The 20,060-nt window shown below is 43.8% G+C and overlaps 1 protein-coding gene across 5 annotated transcripts in view; it reads right to left on the bottom strand.

The window, feature by feature from the left end:
- The window catches only part of ZMIZ2 (zinc finger MIZ-type containing 2), a 159,579-nt gene that overhangs the window by 81,327 nt on the left and 58,192 nt on the right, over positions 1 to 20,060 (bottom strand). Inside the window, exon 1 of one of the 5 annotated variants that reach the window (XM_020803569.3) lies at positions 4,408 to 4,535. The exons of the other annotated variants lie outside the window; for them this stretch is intronic. The gene's annotated coding sequence lies outside the window, so the exon portion shown is untranslated. Of the gene's footprint in view, positions 1 to 4,407; positions 4,536 to 20,060 lie in introns of those variants that run through there. 5 annotated transcript variants of the gene reach the window in all.

The raw sequence follows: 20,060 nt of genomic DNA, 5'->3' as shown, positions 1-20,060 counted from the left end.
CTAAGCAGAGTGTCCCATGTGTCCTGGCTGGCCTCACTCCCCCACTTCATCACCTGACCTCTGTTGGGAGAGACAGGTCTTGCCAAGCCGCTTGAGCTCCAGGACACTGTTGGGCCGGCCAGGGGAAATGATGGCTGTGTGCACATCCAGGGACGCGGCACCCTCGGGGGCCCAGAAGACATCCTGGAGCAGGTCCTCGAAGTGCAGGAGGCCGCCTTTCTCTTTGTTAGGCAGTGGTGCCCAGCAGCATCTGCCTCAGGCATGCCATGCTATTGTGCCATTTATTTATTTTATTTATTTATTTTATTTATATCCCGCCTATCTAGTCAACTCAGGACCACTCTAGGCGGCTAGACACTGGCCTGCACAGGAAGATCCGCCACCCTGTCGGCACCCATAGCAGCCCAGTGTCATGGCACGATCGGGCCTCTGGGGGAGCAGAGAGGGGACAGAGGAGGGTGGCATGCCTGCTGGAGGGTCCCACAGCTCCTCCCTGGGCGTGGTACCTGTGCCGTCATGGGCAGGACGTGGAGCACAAAGGAGCTGAGTACCATCTGCCTGCTGTCTAGCCCCCACAGTTCACCAGCCAGGAGCACTGCACCCCAGGTCAGCCTAACCCTCACAGCCCCAACAGCTCCTGCCTGGCTGCTCCTTTTCATGTGAGACCCTGCAGAGAGTGGGCCCTGGGCGAATGCCCACTTTGCCCTGTGAATAAAGCAGGTGCCGCAGTGCACACTTTGGGAACCCTTGGTCTAAGCAGCACATGTGGGACACCAGATGGAACGTTCTTGTTCCATTCCTGCCATTTCTATTTAAAAGATTCTGTTTTGCTCTCCATCAGTCTTTCAGAGCAGATAATATCAGACTGGGTGGGCTAATGGTCTCATTCAGTAAATGTTTTGTATCTGGTAACAGTCATCATCTGCTTGCACAAATCTAGCTGCAATTCCCTGTCCTTACCATCTTGTGAGGGGTGGTTGTAGTTAACCTCATAGTCAAGAGAGAGAAAAAAATACTGAACATGCTGAGAAGCCCTGTTATGCATATTACTTCACATAAGTTTATTACTTCACACAAACCCTTTTCATACATCTCTTCAAATGATTATCATCAACTAAGGGGAAGGCTGCATTTGCTAGCCCTACCTCTCCATCACACCCCTGCCACCCTTTGCATGTCTGGTGTGGAACCTCTGAAGTAGGTGGGAATATTGCTCAGAGCACAGAGGGAGCCTCAGCTATTTAGTATCCGTATTGCCAAAAGGATTATAGACCCATGGTTCTGAATTTCTGGCCCTCCATACGTTTGGACATCAGCTCCCAGAATCACTGGCTACGGGCAATACTGGCTGGAGCTTCTACAGCTGAGTCCAAACAGCCAGAAGGTCAGAGATTGAGTTCTAAATCACTGTGAGGTTGGGGCAGGGACCCAAGAGAGGGTGCGGGCTGTCACAAATGCAACTCTGCTTGTACCCACTCCCAATGTTAATCTTGTGAGAAAACAGTAGGAGAATAAGGCTATTTACTCTGGGTTTAACTATGGCACTGAAAACGAGTTTTGGGATTGAGACCAAACATGAGACAAGATAAACTGGTTGGACAGCTGAAAAAAAAAACAGCTCAATGCTGAGCTGAAATGGCGAACGTGGTTTTGGAAAATAACTCCCAGAATAATAAAGATAGAACAGGCACTGGCCAGACTGGCTCTGGGATTCTGGGACCGAAGTCAAAAAAGTAACTTTCCTCATTTTTGGGGCTGAATTTGTGTCATGCCACCACAGGATCTAAGTTGAAGGCAAACTACTAAGTATATGCTACTGTCAGAAGCAGTGCTGGTAAGAAGCTAGTCAACATACGATTACATCCAATACAATGTTTTGGGAGCTTCAGGTTTTGGGAGTTCTTGCATTAATACTCTCAATGGACAATGTTCGCTGAGGGCACTCACTGTTCTAGTCAATGCCTATTCACTTAGCCCTCCCTCCAGGTCCAAATCACGTTATCTTCCCAGACAAGGAAAATTAAAAAAGAGAGAGACAGAGAGAGAGAGAGATTGGGAGAGAGATTGGGAGAGAAGAAATTGGAGAAGTTACTTTTTGGAATTCACCTGCTAGAATCCTCCAGTCACCTTTTTCAGAGTGATCCAAAAAAGTAATGAAGCTCTGAAAAAATAAAGGAGGATAAGATGTGCATTCCTCTCATTCCTGGCTTGAAGAAGCAGATGAACAGGCAGCGACATTCAAAAGGGATAGCTGCAGGGCCAGGAAGCTCCAGGGATTGTCAGAAGGGGCATTATTGAGGCAGGGGCCTCGGCAGATGCCCTGGCATGCCAAACAATAGATCCTGTCTTGGTAAGCTTAATCCCATCCCTATAGATCACTGCTAAAGTCTTCACTCCCCAAATGAGGGAAGACAGCATCCAATAACTAGCTGATTCCTGTGAGGCAAGCCACACAGGAAAGCTGTAGCAGAGCTGCAGACTCCATTCCAGTAAGCATACCAGACTAGCTCTGGTTTCCTCCCTCTATCTACCTGTGGGTCCTAGTTGTGTGAATGTGCTGTTTTACTGCTGAGTGAGGTAAGAGAAGGCAAGGGCTACTCTGACAAGGTTGTTTTGATCTATTTTGGACGGGCACAGGGCAGGGGGAGAAAAGGAAAGCCTGAACAAGCCAAGTGGCCTCTGGCAAGGTCCTGGTAGCGTATTCCCCACCACCACTTCCAAACTTATTCAGGCAATGGGAGTAAAGAGGAGTTATGCCACAGCTAAAATCTGACCTTGCCCAGGTGGGTTCACCAACAGGAACCAACCAAAAGTGTTGCAACTTCGTCCACTCCAAACATGCAAGTTTTTGTAACTGAAGTACTGATGTTCCAGTGTTTTCTGAGTAAGCTCAGAGGCAGTTTCCACCTACAAAGCAGGCTGGATGGACATTCCATTCCACCATTTGCTGGGTGGAAAAGGAGGCAATGGAATTCAAGTTGGGGAAAAAGGAGAGAAGGGCTGGGAACAGCCTCGAGTCAGTCTCCAAATCTGCCCATGCATCTGGGGATACAGAGGAGAGGGCCTGCAAGTTAACCTCTCTCCTGACATCCAGAAGGGGAGCAAAACCCCTTTTTGGTTTCTTTCTGATACTCCTGATAATTGCTGATATTAAACCAGTTGAGTTGGCAACTCTGCTCCCAACCAGACTTGGAGTTTGTTTGGTGTTTTAATTGTGATGTTTTAATTGGATGTTTTTAATGGCTTTAGATTGACTTGATTGCTATTAGATGTGAGCTGTCTTGATCAAGAAAGCAGTATAGAAATTTACAGATGGCTTTAAGAGTTCTGTGGCAAGATGTTAAAGTAGTCGGGAAGGGGGGAATGAATGTGAAACAGGTTCGTTTTCTACATTCAGAGCAACTGTGGACATTTTTAAAATGGATATGGGGTGCCCAAGTGCAGCCCCTCAGATGCTTTTGGATTGCAATTTCCAGCATTGCCCTTCATCAGATATGCTGGCTAGGGAATTTTCTCTTCTGGCATGCCATGGAAGAAAAAGCCCCACATCCATTCTCTGCTGATCTGTGGCATGATGTGGGTGAAAACTATGCTGTCTTGGTAGGCTGGGATTTGAGGGCAGTCTTAATTCTAGGATCAGAAAATCTCGAAACAACTGACCAGGATCAGTTCTAGGATTAGGAAAACTCCCATTGCTGCACAAAGAAGCAGCAACAGGAAAATAATATCTAGTATTGCCTACACACACTGGTGCGCAAGGAGGACTGCACTGCATCTTGCCCCTGCCCAGTAGCAAGAGAAGTGGGGGAGATGGTACTGAAGGTATGACAAGACATTTGGTACCCAAGAGGGCAGAGAGAAAATATCAGTGCAGAACTCTTTGACATCCTGTTCTTGCCGTTGTCATCAAAATGGCTTGGGCGAACCCATGTTTCTGAGATACCACGTTCTCCATTTCAGCTCAGCATTGAGCTGTTTTTCTTTCAGCTGTCCAACCAGTTTATCTTGTCTCATGTTTGGTCTCAATCCCAAAACTCGTTTTCAGTGCCATAGTTAAACCCCAGAGTAAATAGCCTTATTCTCCTACTGTTTTCTCCCAAGATTAACAACTGGGAGAGGGTACAAGCAGAGTTGCATTTGTGACAGCCTGTGGTTTTGGAAAAGAACTCCCAGAATAGTAAAGATAGAACAGGCACTGGCCAGACTGGCTCTGGGATTCTGGGACCTGAAGTCTAAAAAGTAACTTTCCTCATATTTGGGGCTGAGTTCGTGCCACGCCATCACAGGATCTAAGTTGAAGGTGAACTACTAAGTACATATGTCTGAGATATCTTGCAGGTATAATGAAAAGTATCTCTGCTATTAGACTTGGAAAATCTACATGCTTGCCTTGTGTTTCCCACTCACCTGCTTCCTTGAGGCTAGTTTCAGTCTTCTGCCACCTAAGCAGAGCTGCCTGTTAGTTTTTTTTAAAGTAACTCCTGCTTTTTATTCTGCAGTTGAACTGGCAGACACTTCCCAGATGATAACACTCAGTTCCTTGCTATGAAAACCTTTAGCTGCCAGTAAAGAAAAAATATTACACAAAGAGACACATGCAGGCAAAATCAAGTCAGTTGGCAACCTTATCTTCATCATGATGGCAAAAGGTGCAGAAAAGGGCAATCAAAATGATAAAGGCGCTGAAACACATGCCTTACAACAACAATTCATGGAAGTCCCCCTTGTACACTCCAGATGTTTCTCTTCTAAAACCCATCATTTCTACACTTAGCCGCACTGGATGGGGCTGATGAAAGCTGTAGTCCAAAACTTTTGGAAGGCTCCTGGTTGTCTTTCCCTGCATTAGGCCTTATGTGTCAGAAGAGTCAGCATATATCCACTACAGCAGTGGTTCTTCCCCCCCCCCCATGACTTGCAACTTGGATCTCACCCACCCCTCCGTTTTTTCTGGGGGGAAAAGCTTATTTTTAATAGGGACTTGAACTTGGGACTCGGGACTTGGTACCAAAAACATGGGACTTAGTACCAAAATCAGAATTGGAAATCAGACTCAAAGACTTGACAACATCCCTGCTGTTTAATTTGACCATTGCAAATAGCGTGTGGTGGTGGGATTGTTCCAGTGAGTTTCTGAAGTACTCACTAAAGAATCTGAGGTTGTAAAAAGCTGAATGCAAGAGAAACAAAACTGACAGTTGAACATGAGAGTTCTCCATAACACCAATGGGGCAGCAGATCACTTTTAGAGGATGCAGACCCAACTGCATGGCACATACAGTTCTGTCTTCCAGGAGAGAGGAACAGGCAGGGCTAACAGGAGAGCTGGCTTGGGGAATTCACTACTTTTCACATTCTCCAAGATCTGCCACTTCAGGTGGCTACCTCATTCTGCTCAATGGAAGGATCATCTCTGCCCCTCAGATAAAATGAGTAGGCCTTCCAAACCTTATTACAAGATAGTTGAAGCAGCAGGCCCCTGTTAATGCAACTAATAAAATTCTCTTTTTCTTTGAGATTGGATGAGTATAGAGAGTAGGGGGGCAGAGTTAAGAGAAAGTTAATTAGGGGACAGATATATCTGAAGTCCAAAGTATAACATGGCCATTCATAACCTACCTCTAGTAACTCTGTTCCATTCTTTCCATTTAATTTGATTATATAAAGTTTCATTTGTTTTTGGTTTTCAGCTCTCCAGGTGGAACTGGAGTTCCTTTGAAGAAGGGGTAAGATTTTACCAGAAAAACAGCCAATATTGACAGAAATGAGAATGCTGGTTCTGAATACCTGAACAATCCTCTTATATTGGCATGGTAGAATATTGTGCCCCTAGTACAATGAGGACACACTGAGGACCAGAGACAGAATTTGAGGACCAGAATTGAATTTCTTCTTTTATTTGACTGAAGCTGCCGGGCTTGAGTAGGAAAAGTGCCTGGGGCAAGTACTTCAGGATTTCAATCAATGTACCATTAACAACAAAAATCTTGTTGAGCCTTAAAGTATAAAAAAAATTCTTGTGACATTAAGTTTCACTCATGGTCTATAGCAAGTGTGATGTACATGTGATGCTATCTGAGGCAAAAGGCAAGATAGTGCCCCCATCACCCACTCTTTATATAGAATCTAATTGTACTACACATCCACACAGCTTTCTCCATCATTTGGAGGCAATAAGCTAGTTTATGAAAAACAGGATAAATGGTAAGAAGTTGCAGATCTATGGGCAGTATCTTCCATCTGAAGTGCTTGCCTCATTCTGTCACTGATAGAGTCAAACTTAATGTGTAAACAGGAAAGGAGAGCCATAGCCATCTCTCCTGTATGATTTATAGTAGACTGGCAAGGGTTTGTGATGCCTAACTTGTTAACAGTGGCAATAAAAGGCTCCCCACACCCCTTAAAAATAGATTATTAGACGTAGCAACCTAGATATAGATTCATGCTTGTATATGCAAGCCTTCCCAAACGCATAAGAGCTGACTCCACCTTCCTTTTTCACACCTGCAAGGTGGGTACCACTTGCAAATCCGGTTATTGTATCTCCCCCAAAAATCCTAACTGCACAGTCCCAGGACATGTGCAAAAAAAGGGAATGGTAAACCATTTCTGTGTATTCTTTACCTGGACAACTCTGGAAAGAGTCACTGTAGGTCAGAATTGACTTGATGATACATCATTGTCATCATCATCATCATCATTATCAATAACAACAACAACAACAACAACACCAGGCACAGTCAATCAAAATTATAAAAATACTGACTGGTATTATTGTTTTAAGCCACCCAGAGACCTTTGGGTAGAGTGGGTGGCATATAAGGTAGGTAGGTAGGTAGGTAGGTAGGTAAGTAAGTAAGTAAGTAAGTAAGTAAGTAAGTAAGTAAGTAAGTAAGTAAGTAAGTAAGTACGTACGTACGTACGTACGTACGTACAAGTTTTAACCTAAAACCTAAGTATCTGTTAAATATCGGCACAGTATGTACACTGTTCCTAATACATCCATTTTTGTCGCTCTGATGATATTATTTCTGAAAATTGCAACTTATTATTATTTATAGAGAGGGAGAGAGAACAGACAGTTGTCAGAGGTAACTGGCAAAGCATGTATGGTAGAAAGATGGACTCTGGCTTTTCTTGCGGACCTTAAGTAGTAGGATAACCAGAGTTCACGCAGGAAGCATCTTTTCCTCTTTCTCTGTATGTACAGAATGCAGAGTGAGGAAAAGAGAGGGTGGAAGGAAAAATGTGCCTCTGCTGGCTCCAGACTTCAATGCGGTGGGGGCGGTGGGGGGGGAGCGAGCAGGCAGACTGACATGCAAGATCTGGTGAGGGGCGGTGAACGTCCTCTCTTGCAAGCCAGTCGCCCTACAGAGAGAGGGCGGGGCAGGTCTCTGCAGCAACGGCGGCGACACCGACACCGACACCCTGCCCTGCCTTGCCCTGCTCTCCCCCTCCCCGCCCCAGCATCAGGCGGACTCTGGAACAGCACGTCCTGCTCGCTCAGCCCAGCCTCCTCCAGCTGCACGGAGCCCGCCACTCAGGCAGGCAGGCAGGCAGGGAGGCAGGGAGGCCACCAGGAAGCGGCGGCGGCCCTCTTCCCGCTCCCCTCCCCCCTCCCCAAAAGTGCAACAGTGAACAAGGCGGCAAGAGTTGGAGCGGGCCGAGCAGGGCGGGAGACTCGTCCCTGGAGGAGAACCCCGCTTGCCTCTCCCTGACCCCTACATTCCAGGAAAAAGGAGACAGGCAGGCAGACACAGCGCGAAAGAGCAACCTCGGAGAGAAAGGAGAGAGAGCTTCCTAGATCATCTTCCTGGCCAGTCCTGGGTTTCCCTACTCGTTTTTTTTTTTTTTTAAATCCCACTGAAGGGGAAATTAATCCTTTGTGCATTCATGCTGACTGCAGAGGAATAAAAGGTCCTTCTCCATGTCCAGCAAGTAAATGTGGGCTACGGACGTCTTATCCAGCTCTGTTAAACATCAAAAGGCTTTATATCAAGTGGGCTGGTGCAGGCAGCAGAAACTACTACCCCCTTTTTTGGCCAGCCCATTTACTCACCTGTACAGAACTCCTGGTTGCTTCTGGTAATCAACAGTGTTATCAAATACAAAGAGAGAAATTTTCTTTCCTTGACTTAATATCATTTTGTGAAGCAATACCAGTGGTTAAAGCATAGATTATTTACATACAAAACATGGTCTTGCCAATAGCTATACAACAGAAAGGATTTTTGCTTCTTTCAGGAGGTGCATTTGTTTCTCAGCCCTGCATGACCAATCTCCAGTTGTCAAAATTCCTTCTACTGCATAATTATTAAAACTGCTGGGTCCCACCCAATCAGCTGTTTAGGTAATCCACTCTGTGTTAGGGTGCAACTACATCGGAAAGTTGAATTGGAACAATTTAGCTTTGCATCAATTTTATTCTGAGTCTCTTCTGGTTTAGGTGATCACATGAAGCCCCCAGGTTGTTTTGGTGCTGGGCCTTCAATCGAATATAGCCCGATCCATTTCCACAGCTCCCCTTCCTTTATTATGCCCTCCTGCCAATCCCTGACTCTCCTTTTATGTCCACTGTCAAGCTACTGGGAATGTTTAAAGGACTACATTGCAGCTGGGGGAAATGGCCAGTTTTACATACACATACAAACATGTACATATACAATGGAAACATTGTAGTCTGCTGGAGTTCCTTAAGAGTTCTTCCAATTTTAATCTTTTTTCTCTCTGTCTGTAGGTGATCTAGTGCCAAACTAATGTAGCTATACGGTGACACAGTGTAGTGCTAGATCCAATATTTGGTTTTTAAAAAATACTTCGGGGTAACTAGGGAGAAAGATTGCAGTGAGCTTTATATCAAGTGATCATTGAAAAATACTTCAAATTCACCCAGGCCAATACTGTAGCAAACTGCAGAAATACTTTCCAATGTAGTCACATGCTTAGTTTATCTGCAATCTCTGGCAATCATAAGCAAGCTGTTAACTTCTCTACATAGGCAATTAATAATTTTTGGTACTATAATCATATTTATATGCATATTTATTCTGAAATTTCCCACAATGTTTTTGCCCTATGTTTTTTTCCTAAGTAAATTATTAAATAATTAACTGAACAGAATTTAGAACCTGATGCTGTACATATAACATACGAAGTTGTTACATTACTACTATCTGGAAACCTACAAGACTGCCTTTTATTTTATATTTTGAAGTCATAATTTTGCCACAAGAATGTAGTATGGAGAAAGAAAAGAGCTCTACTACCACTTACAATAGCTTCCCTTGAAAACCACACTAGCTGTAAATAAGCAACCTTACTCTATATGAGTTATTGACTTCCAAAGTGCCCTATCATTAAGAGCTCTGCTCAGATCTTCTAAACCAAAAGCATTTCAGATTAGGTTGTTCCCTCTTCCTACTGTCCTCCTCCCCAGCAATGTTGCCTTTTCAATGAAGTTCTGCTTAGATCTTGCATACTGACAGCTGTAGCTTCCGTTATTGAATCAACCCATCTCATGTTATATCTCCCTCTATTTAAAATGGAGAATAATATTCAGAAGCTCACTCAAACTTCTGAATTAATGCATTGTTTGTGTGTGTGTGGGGGGGAGGGGGTTGCTTTGTGCCTGGGGTTGATCTCAAAGGAAGTTTATGAAAGAGCAAGTTTACCTTTTTACTTGTAAGCAAGTTTACTTAATTTATTCATGAGTAACTTTACCTGGTTTCCCTGCAAGTAAAGAGAGGGCAGCAAGAGCAGCCAAGGACAGCTGCAGCATGAGGTAAGAACATTGGGGTGAAGGTTAGGAAGACAGTGGGGAGCCCCCTTTTCCCTCCCATTTTTCTCATTCTATATGAGTTACCATCTTCCAAAATGTCCTATCATTAAGAGCTTTGCTCAGATCTTGCAAACCAAGAGCATTACAAATCAGACTGTTCTCTCTTTCTGCTGCCCCCCCCCCCAGCAATATTGTCTTTTTCCATTAAGTGCTGGTCAGACTAACATTCACATTTGATGAAAAATAGCTCTAACAATTGCTTTGGATGAGGTTGAGAAATGGTTAACTGATGGAAAAAATGAGGCAGCTTCTGGGAATTTCACTTTGTGAATGGCAGTGAACAGAACAGGGTATCCTGTAGATCAGTGGTCCCCAACATTGGGCCTCCAGATGTTCTTGGACTACAGCTCCCAGAAACCTTCACCACCACCTCTGCTGGCCAGGATTTCTGAGAGTTAAAGCCCAAGAAAATCTGCAGCTTTTATCGATGGGAAACAAAGACTGTTCCAGAATATAATCCCTATCTTTGCTGCTGAACATGACCAAGGAAAAGGATAGTAAACTGCAGTCCAATAAAGTCCATCGCTAGAAACCACTGGTGTAAGTAGTGGGTTGGTTAAGATGCAAATACACAAGAATGGGCAGCAGAGAGGGAGGTTGAGTAGGTACTCTGTTCTACAGCCCGGTGTTCTCAGTTTAAAATTTCTGTTTTATGATTTATATACAGTATAGCATTTTAATGTTACATTTGTTTTGTGAGGCACTCAGAAAATTTGTGTTACATGGTGACTACGTATATTTACTAACATGTTTACTGAAAAGCTTAAATAAAAATTATTTGTAAATATAATTTAAAATATATATTGACTTATAACACTCCAGCGTCATATACACAAAAGTTCAGTCTCAAAATCCTTGATCTCTGTCTAGTCAGGTCTACTTGAGGTGGAGTCTGATTTTGGGGATCTGTCACCCTATTTAAAGACATAGGCAAAAGATACAGTGGGGATATAACAGATTTCCTGGACCTCTCAGGAACCTCTGATACCATCAGTTGTACTGTCCCCTGTCCGGGTTGGGAGACACAATACTGCACGGTTCCACTCCCATGACTGACTGAAAATTTCAGAAGATATTGTCAGGTGATTCCAGTTCAACACCCATCTGTCAAACTTTATTAACCCAGGTTTGTTTTCTTTTTCCTCCTCCCTCCTAATTGTTCTTTCTTCCATGCCACACTTTTTCAGATTGTGACTCTGGATAGAAACTGTTGCATTTTAAAAATATTTGTAAGCCACTCTGGCAGCCTTTTGGCGTGAACAGTGAAGTAAAAAACGTATTAAAAATAAATACAAATACTTATGTACACATTACCAAGGGAACTATCCAATACACAATACTGCACCATCATGTTCCAGTATTACAAGGATTTGGAGTTCTATATGCTCTGTATGCTGACATGGAGGAGGCACTAACTCAGTGTTTAAGGTTAGTACTGGATGACAGCTAGCAGAGTGACACAAAATATTGATAAAGATGGAATTCCATTCCAGCTGAACTAGGATCAGGAATATGTCCTGTTGTAATGGAATCACCTTCAACAAGGAATGGGAACTTGAGAGGTTAGGAGGTAAATTATTCGCTACCACCCACTATGGGCTGTACCACCTTCTGCTACTGGAACAAGAAGTGCCCAGCAGTTTACCACTGATTTAAACAAAACATATCAAAATAAAAACACCCCCCTTTTAAACAAAAGCAAGACATGTGACTATTGCACTTCCTAAGAATCCTGCTACCTGTTTTGATCCCAGGAATAGATGCTTGATAGTTTGCAAACTATCACCATTTCCCTAAGCCATCAGGTTCACACACAGTTCATGAACAGATTATGTTTGTTGAAAAATTCTACCATTTCTCTAAAGACCTCAGGGGTCATGAATGTTTCCCCAGCCATTTTATCCCACAGCAGCCCTAAAAGGTATGTTAGAGAAGAAATGGGACATTTTTGTACTTCCCTTTGAGCATAGCAGAGGGGAGGGCAGCATACCTTGCCAGAGTAAAAACCCTCCTATAAACCCTTTTACTTCCAGCAATGTTAGCTCAGAGACCATTGGTAATGGCACGGCTAAAAAAATCAGGTAGGTAGGTAGGTAGGTAGGTAGGTAGGTAGGTAGGTAGGTAGGTAGGTAGGTAGGTAGGTAGAAAGAAAGAAAGAAAGAAAGAAAGAAAGAAAGAAAGAAAGAAAGAAAGAAAGAAAGAAAGAAAGAAAGAAACTGGTTCTATAACATTTTTAATATAGGCCCTTGCCATAGTGTTCTTTGGCTGGGAAGATCTGACTGATGCTCAATATCCTCAATTATTTGCTTAACAGCTTTTTTTGCCTGGTCTAATCCATATAATAAAAAGGCATGGAGAGCAATTTTCATAATATAGGCCTGAACAGATATGTCCCAGTTCAATTGGAAGTTATCAATGAATATTAGGGGAAGCAGCCCTTGCGAGATAAGATAGGCCTTTAACCACATCTATAAAGAGAGGAAGCTAATCCAGGTATCTACTTTTAGGCATCCTGTCTCCAGTCTTATCCTGGCATTTGAGACACATCTGGGGATTTCTAAAATGTTTATTAAAATTTTGGATTGTACCCTTTCCTGAGGTGCAAAATGTACACTGACTGGCTCTAAGAATGACCCATATAACAGTTGGGATAATGTCTTGGCCTTATAGAGTTTTAGCACTGCTGGAACAAACATACCCCCTTGAGAGTAGTGAAATTTTACTATGTTGCTTGCTGATTTTTCTCCTTGGTCTGCAGCATATTCGCTGTGTTGAAGTCTAGAGCCTGAAGCTTGTAGAATTTCCTACCGTGTTTCCCCAAAAATAAGACAGGGTCTTATATTAATTTTTGCTTCAAAAATGCATTAGGGCTTATTTTCAGGGGTTGTTTTATTTTACAGTCATGTCATCTTCTTCTGGTTGCTGCACAATAGTGGAGGGCAGGGTTTCTCTTAACTGGGGCTTATTTGGGGGGTAGGGCTTACCATATTTTTCCATTTACAAGATGACACTTTTTCTTCAAGTAATTAGAGGAAAAATTGAGGGTCGTCTTATAAATGGAAGGAAGCAGTCGCGCGCGCTCGGGCACCTCTTGCTGCTGCCACTGTCGCCCGATTGCCTCTTTCAGAGCTCACGGCTTGTCCCCTCCATGGCTGAGGCAGCAACAGCAGGAGGCAGAGACTGAGGCGAATGAGCACTCACACGCGCTCCAGCGCCTCTGGATGCCTGCCTCCCCCTACCTGCCCGATCACCACCTCCAGTGAGACTGAGGGGCTCAGCTCAGTCTCTGCCTTGTCCCCTCCATCTCCTCCAGGGGCGGAGACTGCAGGAGACATAGGCGAAGGAGCATTCACACATGCTCTGGTACCTCTGGGCTGCTGCCTCCCCCGCCCGTCCAATCACCACCTCCAGCGAGACTGAGGGGTTCCTCTTCCTGCCTTGTTAGCAAAGAAAAAGGAGCAATGGCTTCTCTTCCTTTTTTGCTAAACCCAGCGCACCCTTGCCTTTTGAGAAGCTAACCTTCTCAAAAGGAGAGGAAAAGTGGCAGTCACTTTGACAGCCGCTTTCCTTGATTTTTGCCAAGGCACGGGGCTTAGCAAAAAGGGAGCCCTTTGATCCCTGCTTTTTTTAATTTGGGGATAGAAAAACGGGGTTCGTCTTATACTTTGGGTTGTCTTGTAAATGGAAAAATACGGTATATTTCAAGCATCTTGAAAAATCATACTAGGGCTTATTTTCAGGTTAGGTCTTATTTTTGGGAAAACAGGATACAGTAGTGCCTCGCTTAATGAGGATAATCCGTTCCAGCAAAATCACTGTAGAACGAAATTGTTGTCTAGCGAAAGTAAAAATCCCACTGAAATGCATAGAAAACTGGTTCAATGCGTTCCAATAGGCGAAATACCTCAGCGTCCAGCGAAGATCCTCCACAGGGCGGCTATTTTCCGGTGCCTGTAATGCGAGGAATCTATCCTAAAACACAGCTGGGAGCCATTTTGCACAGCGGGTGGCCATTTTGAAGACCCGACGATCAGCTGTTTTAATCATCATTAAGCGAAAAATCGGTTCCTGAAGCAGGGAACCAATCATCGTAAAGTGGTTTTTCTCTATTAAAACATCGTTTTGCGTTCACAAAAGCAATCGCAAAAACTTCATCGTAAAGCGATTTCCTCGTCTAACAAGGTAATCGTCAAGCGGGGCGCCACTGTATATATATTTGATTCCTAATTTAGAGTCTACCAAGTTCCATGGGATGGAGATCTAAGTGAGCACATACTTAGAAATTGTAACCCTAGACAGGCAGAGGTTACTTAAGCAGTGCTAGGAAGGATGCTGCTTGCTTTTTTGGATCTGGTTTTGTTATCTGGTCAAACTCTCAAAATAGTAGTTAGTATCTTGACCTAGAACTGTCACCCTCCCTCCCCGTAACCTCCAGATGTTTCAGGCTACAATCCCGTAATCTCTGACCACTGGACAGACCTATTGGGGTTGATGAGGACCAAATCCAAAACAAATGGCAGCAACAAGTTAGGGAAAGCTGACTTAGAGGGAAGGACATAAACAGCATTAAAACTCTACATACAAATGATAAACATCAGATTCAATTTTTTAAAGCAAAATTTAACAAAATAGCAGCCAGACAAATCTCAGTACTAGATTACTAAATATACCATGAAAATGAATCCAATTAATTGATTAAAATGCTTCTAGTAGAAGGCTTACTTACTTCAAGTGGTACAAATATTAAAAAAGGACCATCTGTGAATGTTGAGCTTGTTTGGAGGTTCTAGCAGGGGAGTGTAGCTATCATATACCCTTGACCGAAGAAGAGTACATTCCTTCTATTTGGGATGGTCATCCTCTTCCACCACGTGTGCAGCTTTGGGAAGGATGCACATGGAGCAATGAAGAAGGAAGGGGACACCCGTCTAGCCAGCCAGATCAGCCACATCAACCCTTGTCATCAATGAGGTAACAGATTTTGCAGCCAGATCACCCTCACACACGAATATCAATGTTGACAAATCAAGAAGCACGAAGTTCCCCCTCATGAACTGATGAAGCATGAATTTGTTTGTTGTCCCCCCCAGCTGCCACCACCACTGCCTCACTGCCCCCACGCCCACCACAACTGCCGCTGCCCTTCCGTCACCCCCCCCACACACACTGCTGTCACTGCCATCAGGGGCTATTTTTTTTCTTAGGCCGGTTATGGATTACAGGGTTTTCAAGGCACTCCTATGGGAAATGGACCCTCGACCTACGGACTTTTCGACCTTGGCCACCGTTCTAATACGGATTAATTCCGTAAATTGAGGGTCCACTGTATAGAATACAGTTCTCCCTTCAAACACCACTGGGGTTAGGGACACTGGACCTGTGTTCAAAATCCATTTATGACTCTTATAACCCCCAAAAGTAGCAACAAAGCATAAACAGCTGATTAACACACAGAGAGAGACACACATACCCACCTCCCAATCATGCTCCTGGCATACCCTATCACTCTCCCTGGGCTCCACATGTAGTTGGCATGACAGGAGAGAGGGGACCAGCTATGCTGCCACCATCAGACCAGGGGCTGACACACTGCCAAGAACAGAGCCCTCAGTAAACCTTGAGACCCACCTTTCTCAGGCCACTTCCTGGAGACGAATAGCAGCACAGTATTTATTGTGGACCCCCTTCTGATTCTCCAGCCGCCAAGTTGATGGGAAATTCTGCGGCTGGAGAAGTCCCTATAATGTAAGTGGAGCCGCACGGAAGTCAAGGGTCCACTGAACTTAGAAAACCTTCAAAAGAGTGCCATGGGTCGGAATCAACTTGATGGAATGCAATAATAATAATAATAATAATAATAATAATAATAATAATAATAATAATAATAATAATAATAATAATAATAATAATAATAATAATAATAATAATAATAATAATAGTTGTTTTTTTTATTATTATTATTATTATTATTATTATTATTATTATTATTATTATTATTATTATTATTATTATTATTATATGTGTCTATATATTACACACAATGTATGCAGATAGCATTTATATACATATGTGTATTTAATACTACCTTCTTAAAAGTGTATCTATCTCATAGTAACTCTGGACAAACAGTGCCTAAGACTGGAAAATGCTACTTTTGTATATATCTATACAAATAAATGTGCTCTCTCCTCCCACCTTTAGAGAACATGATGCTTTAAAAAGAAAAAAACCACAAATTAACAGGCAGAAATTCAATTACTTAAGCTTTCACTATCCCTGAAATTACCAGCTAGGAAAACCTTTACCTGTTGGAATGTCTGTAGCTTTTAAAAGGCAAGGGCATTTAACATTTCATATTAAAAAAATCTCCCAGGCCTCTGGACAGCGGCAGATATGTGTGTGTCTCATGCACCTAACTTAATAATCTGGTAGTGCCTTTGGTTTGTAGTTTATTTCCCTCACTCACTCCACCCGTATGTTTGGGGAAACCACTTGTTTTGATGGAACGGTTCCCATCTGTAAAAAGGGGGCCCATCTGAGGTCCTCAGAACACTTTCAGCCATCTTTCCACAGAGCCATGTAAGGTAACTCTGGTGCTGCAGGGGTTAAGCAGATCTGTTCCAACTGGCAAGCCTGGGTGTGGGAGGCTGGGAGTTTTGGAAGAGCAGTTGGACATGGTATGCAGTTTTCTAGGGAAGCAGGGGAAGGGGGAGAGTCTGTAGCAATGAAAGAGGAATAGAAGCAGGCAAACCCATCATTCACAAGGGAAGATCTCAGTGATTATGAGGAGAACAGAAATCTCAGGAGCAACTTCTTTAGGGAACAGGGTGTGTGTGTTAAGATTCATAACATTCTAATGGAAGCAAACTTTACCCTATGCCTAATTATCAGTGCTACAGGAAAAAAGCCAATAGCACACCAAAAGCAAGCTTCATGTCCTTTGACTTCAACTTTATGCCCCTCAACTTTTGCTTCCATTGGAAAAGACTGTTCCCCAAAGGTTATCAGCCCACACCCATCTACTTGGGAGTAAATTCTATTGAACCAGGTGGGATTTAGGTCCGAGTAAATATATGACATTGGCCTGCCCGATTCAAAGAGCTCCAAATCAATTTCCAGCCGACAAGCTCTAAAGGAGGGAAATGACTAATCCCTTCCTACAGGCGTAGGTCGTGCTCCTGCATAAAGAGAAGTCCAAAACACCCATTTAATAAACCACAAAGTGAATGGCGAAGGAGCGGTGTGCTGGCATACAGAGCCCATTTGTTTCTCCCTCTGTGTGAGTGAGTTGTGCGCACCAGCATGCAGCTCCTTCAACCCATAGGTCATTAAGTCAGAAGCAGAAGACTTCTCATTATGTGTGAACCCTCCAATTGTAGATTGTAGACACAGCATGCTGATAAAATCGTCCCTGTTTTTTTTTTTTATGGTAGTTCACATGAGAACTCTCAAATGAACAGGAAAGGTTCAAAACATGAACAACTCACAACCCAAAATTAAAGGGAAAAAGAAAAGAGTGAAAAGGGGATGGGGGGAGAAAAATACTGTTGTGCTTTAAAGACTAATGGATTTATTCCAGTATGAGCTTTCAAGCACCAAAATCCATTTCATCAGACAGAAAGAGTACAAACACATGTTCTCTATATTTATACACATCATGGTGGCAAGAGTCATGAACAGGTCATGATGCAGGTAACACAAAATGCTTGTTAATGCATACATGGAACTACCAACTGGCTAATTACTTGAAGCACTCGGCTCCAGCAAGGGTGATAATCTGCCAGGTAGATTCAGCTGTCACAGAAATGCTAAAAGTAATTTTTCAGGTACAATATATTCGCGAAGGCTACAGGTACAGGTCAGAGCCTGTCAAAAAAGAAAACTATTTTATAAACACAAGATGTTATGGAAAGCTTAGTTATTAATTGTGAGTAGGACCACAGCGTCGCAGACACCCCTGTGGTCAGACCATCTCATTTTCTCTCCAGTTCCAGGGAATTCCACACACAAAGTGTTCCCAGTAAACATGGCAGACTCCCTTTGGGCAGAAATGGAGCCAGGAAAACCCATGGCCAACGAACCCAAGGCACCAGAATGGAAAACCCAGATGGAGGCCCCAGAGGAGGAGGTGCTGAGAACCAGGGCAAGTAAGAGCGACCCCTAGAGGAGAGAAGGGAGGAGGCACCATGGGAACTGCAGGATATAAGGGAGGCATTGGAGGCAGAAGGTGTCTGGAGGAGAAAGTAGAGTAGGAAGTCCAGACAGGGGACCTGCTGCCAGATGTGGCAGTACAGAGGAATAGGGAACCTGGGAGGAAGACCATCTGGAAAACTGGAGCCCCGAGGTGACTGGAAATGCACATATAAAGAGTACCCCTGGACCAAGGTCCTGGTACAACTGAGGATGCCAGAAAATGAGGCAGAGGGACACATTAGTTCTCAATGGCCCTTTACTGGGCCGAACAGAAAGACTAAGTAAAAAACCCTGTCCCTGAGAAAACCGGGCTGGAGGAGCCAATTGCTACCCAGCAACAGGAACACCAGTGCCAGAGCTTGGAGAGACAACAAGACCAGATAAGCTGGGGCTGCCACCACTGCCCTTGATGTGGACATATAAACCCACTTTGCGGTGGGCCTTTAGATGCTGATTGTCATGGAGAATGTCATCAGGGGTAAAAGGACTTGAGACCCTCCCAGTGATGCTAACTGGAGGGTTCTCTGACTTGAACTTAGACATGAGGAAACTGCAAGGAACTGTACTGAAGGCTGCTATGAGTGGTTTGTTTGTCTCCCCCATCTCAGCTGCAATAAACCCAATTAGTGTTGAACTATCTTGGCGTTGTCTATAGATGTGGGGATAATGAGTCCCATGGACACAGACAGGGCCAGCAAGGCTCACATTCATATACTGAGCAAAGAAGCCTTGATCTCTATTTAGACCCTTAGAGGTGCACTTGGTACTTGTCAACTAATCTCTGTTGCTTCTCTCTCGAGCGCCCCTTCATCATTCTTTTCTGCAATAGCCACTAGGGGCGTGCCATTTGGAATTTTTGGACTAAAACACCCATGATTCTCCATTTTGAGAGTTCCACCTGACAGACTCACACCTACAGCTACCAAAATGTGTCTCACCTGGATAAAAAAACTGGCTAGCAAACTTCAAGGCCTAGGAGAAGTGTAACTCCCCACTAACACACTGTTAGAAAAGGAAGCCACAGCTAGGGCAGAGTTAGGCCTATGTTAGGCCAGGAAGTCTGCCAGCCAGGCCTTTTCTCCATGTGAGGAACAGTAGCTATACGTGTGGGTCTGGTATGGTGGAACTCCCAGAATGGAGAATTATGGGCTTCATAGTCCAGAAAGTCCAAATGGCCCACCTCTAATATTTTGAGATCCATAACAGCGTGCCCTGGAAAGCTGAAGTGTTCTGAAATCTCTTTCTCTGTGCTGCCATTTCTGATGTCAAATTTGTGTCTTGCACAGAAGTTGTCATGTCTGTCCTATGAAGAATGTATAAGGGCCCTGCTTGCAGAAGATTGAACAAGTAAATAAAATCTTGATGTTGTGGCTGATGTTACTGGAACTCTTAATAGCGCTGCCATGGGGGTACAACTGGTATCTCACTTTGTGAGCTATCTGGTATCTCTGTATGCCTCTATCTCCATATTTTGCTGCCTTTTATGTATCTGCAGTTGTTTAAGATTGGGGGTTGTCTATAACCTAAAATTTGGAAGAGGAAAATATTGCTGTCCAGAATAAACTGCGGGTAAATGATAATATACCTCAGTGGCATGAACTGGGATCTGTAGGTAATTACTGATGGAGTCCTGTCATTTTCTATATTGAGTCTGTCTTGTTCCACGTTGTTCCCAAGTACTAGTCTGACTCTGTCAATTTGCATTTTCATCATGTTGAGTGACCACTGTAATTTAAAAAATGTATGTTCTAATTCCATGAGTTTTGATTCTCTGCCCTGTGGTTCCAAGCAAATCTGATAAATCAGACAACTTGATTGTAAACAATGGACTTGGTGGTGTGTTCCAAGTAGAAGCTGGAGGCATGTAAGGTAAAGGTTCCCCTTGACATTTAGTCCAGTCGTGTCCAACTCTAGGGCGCAGTGCTCATCCCCATTTCTAAGCCACAGAGCCAGTGTTTGTCCAAAGACAGTTTTCCGTCGTCACGTGGCCAGCGTGACTGGACACGGAATGCCGTTACCTTCCCACCGT

Source organism: Pogona vitticeps, chromosome 8, assembly GCF_051106095.1.
Source record: "Pogona vitticeps strain Pit_001003342236 chromosome 8, PviZW2.1, whole genome shotgun sequence".
Lineage (NCBI taxonomy): Eukaryota > Metazoa > Chordata > Lepidosauria > Squamata > Agamidae > Pogona > Pogona vitticeps.
The sequence above is the reverse complement of the archived record's forward strand: the minus strand, read 5'-3'. Positions and strand labels throughout refer to the sequence as shown.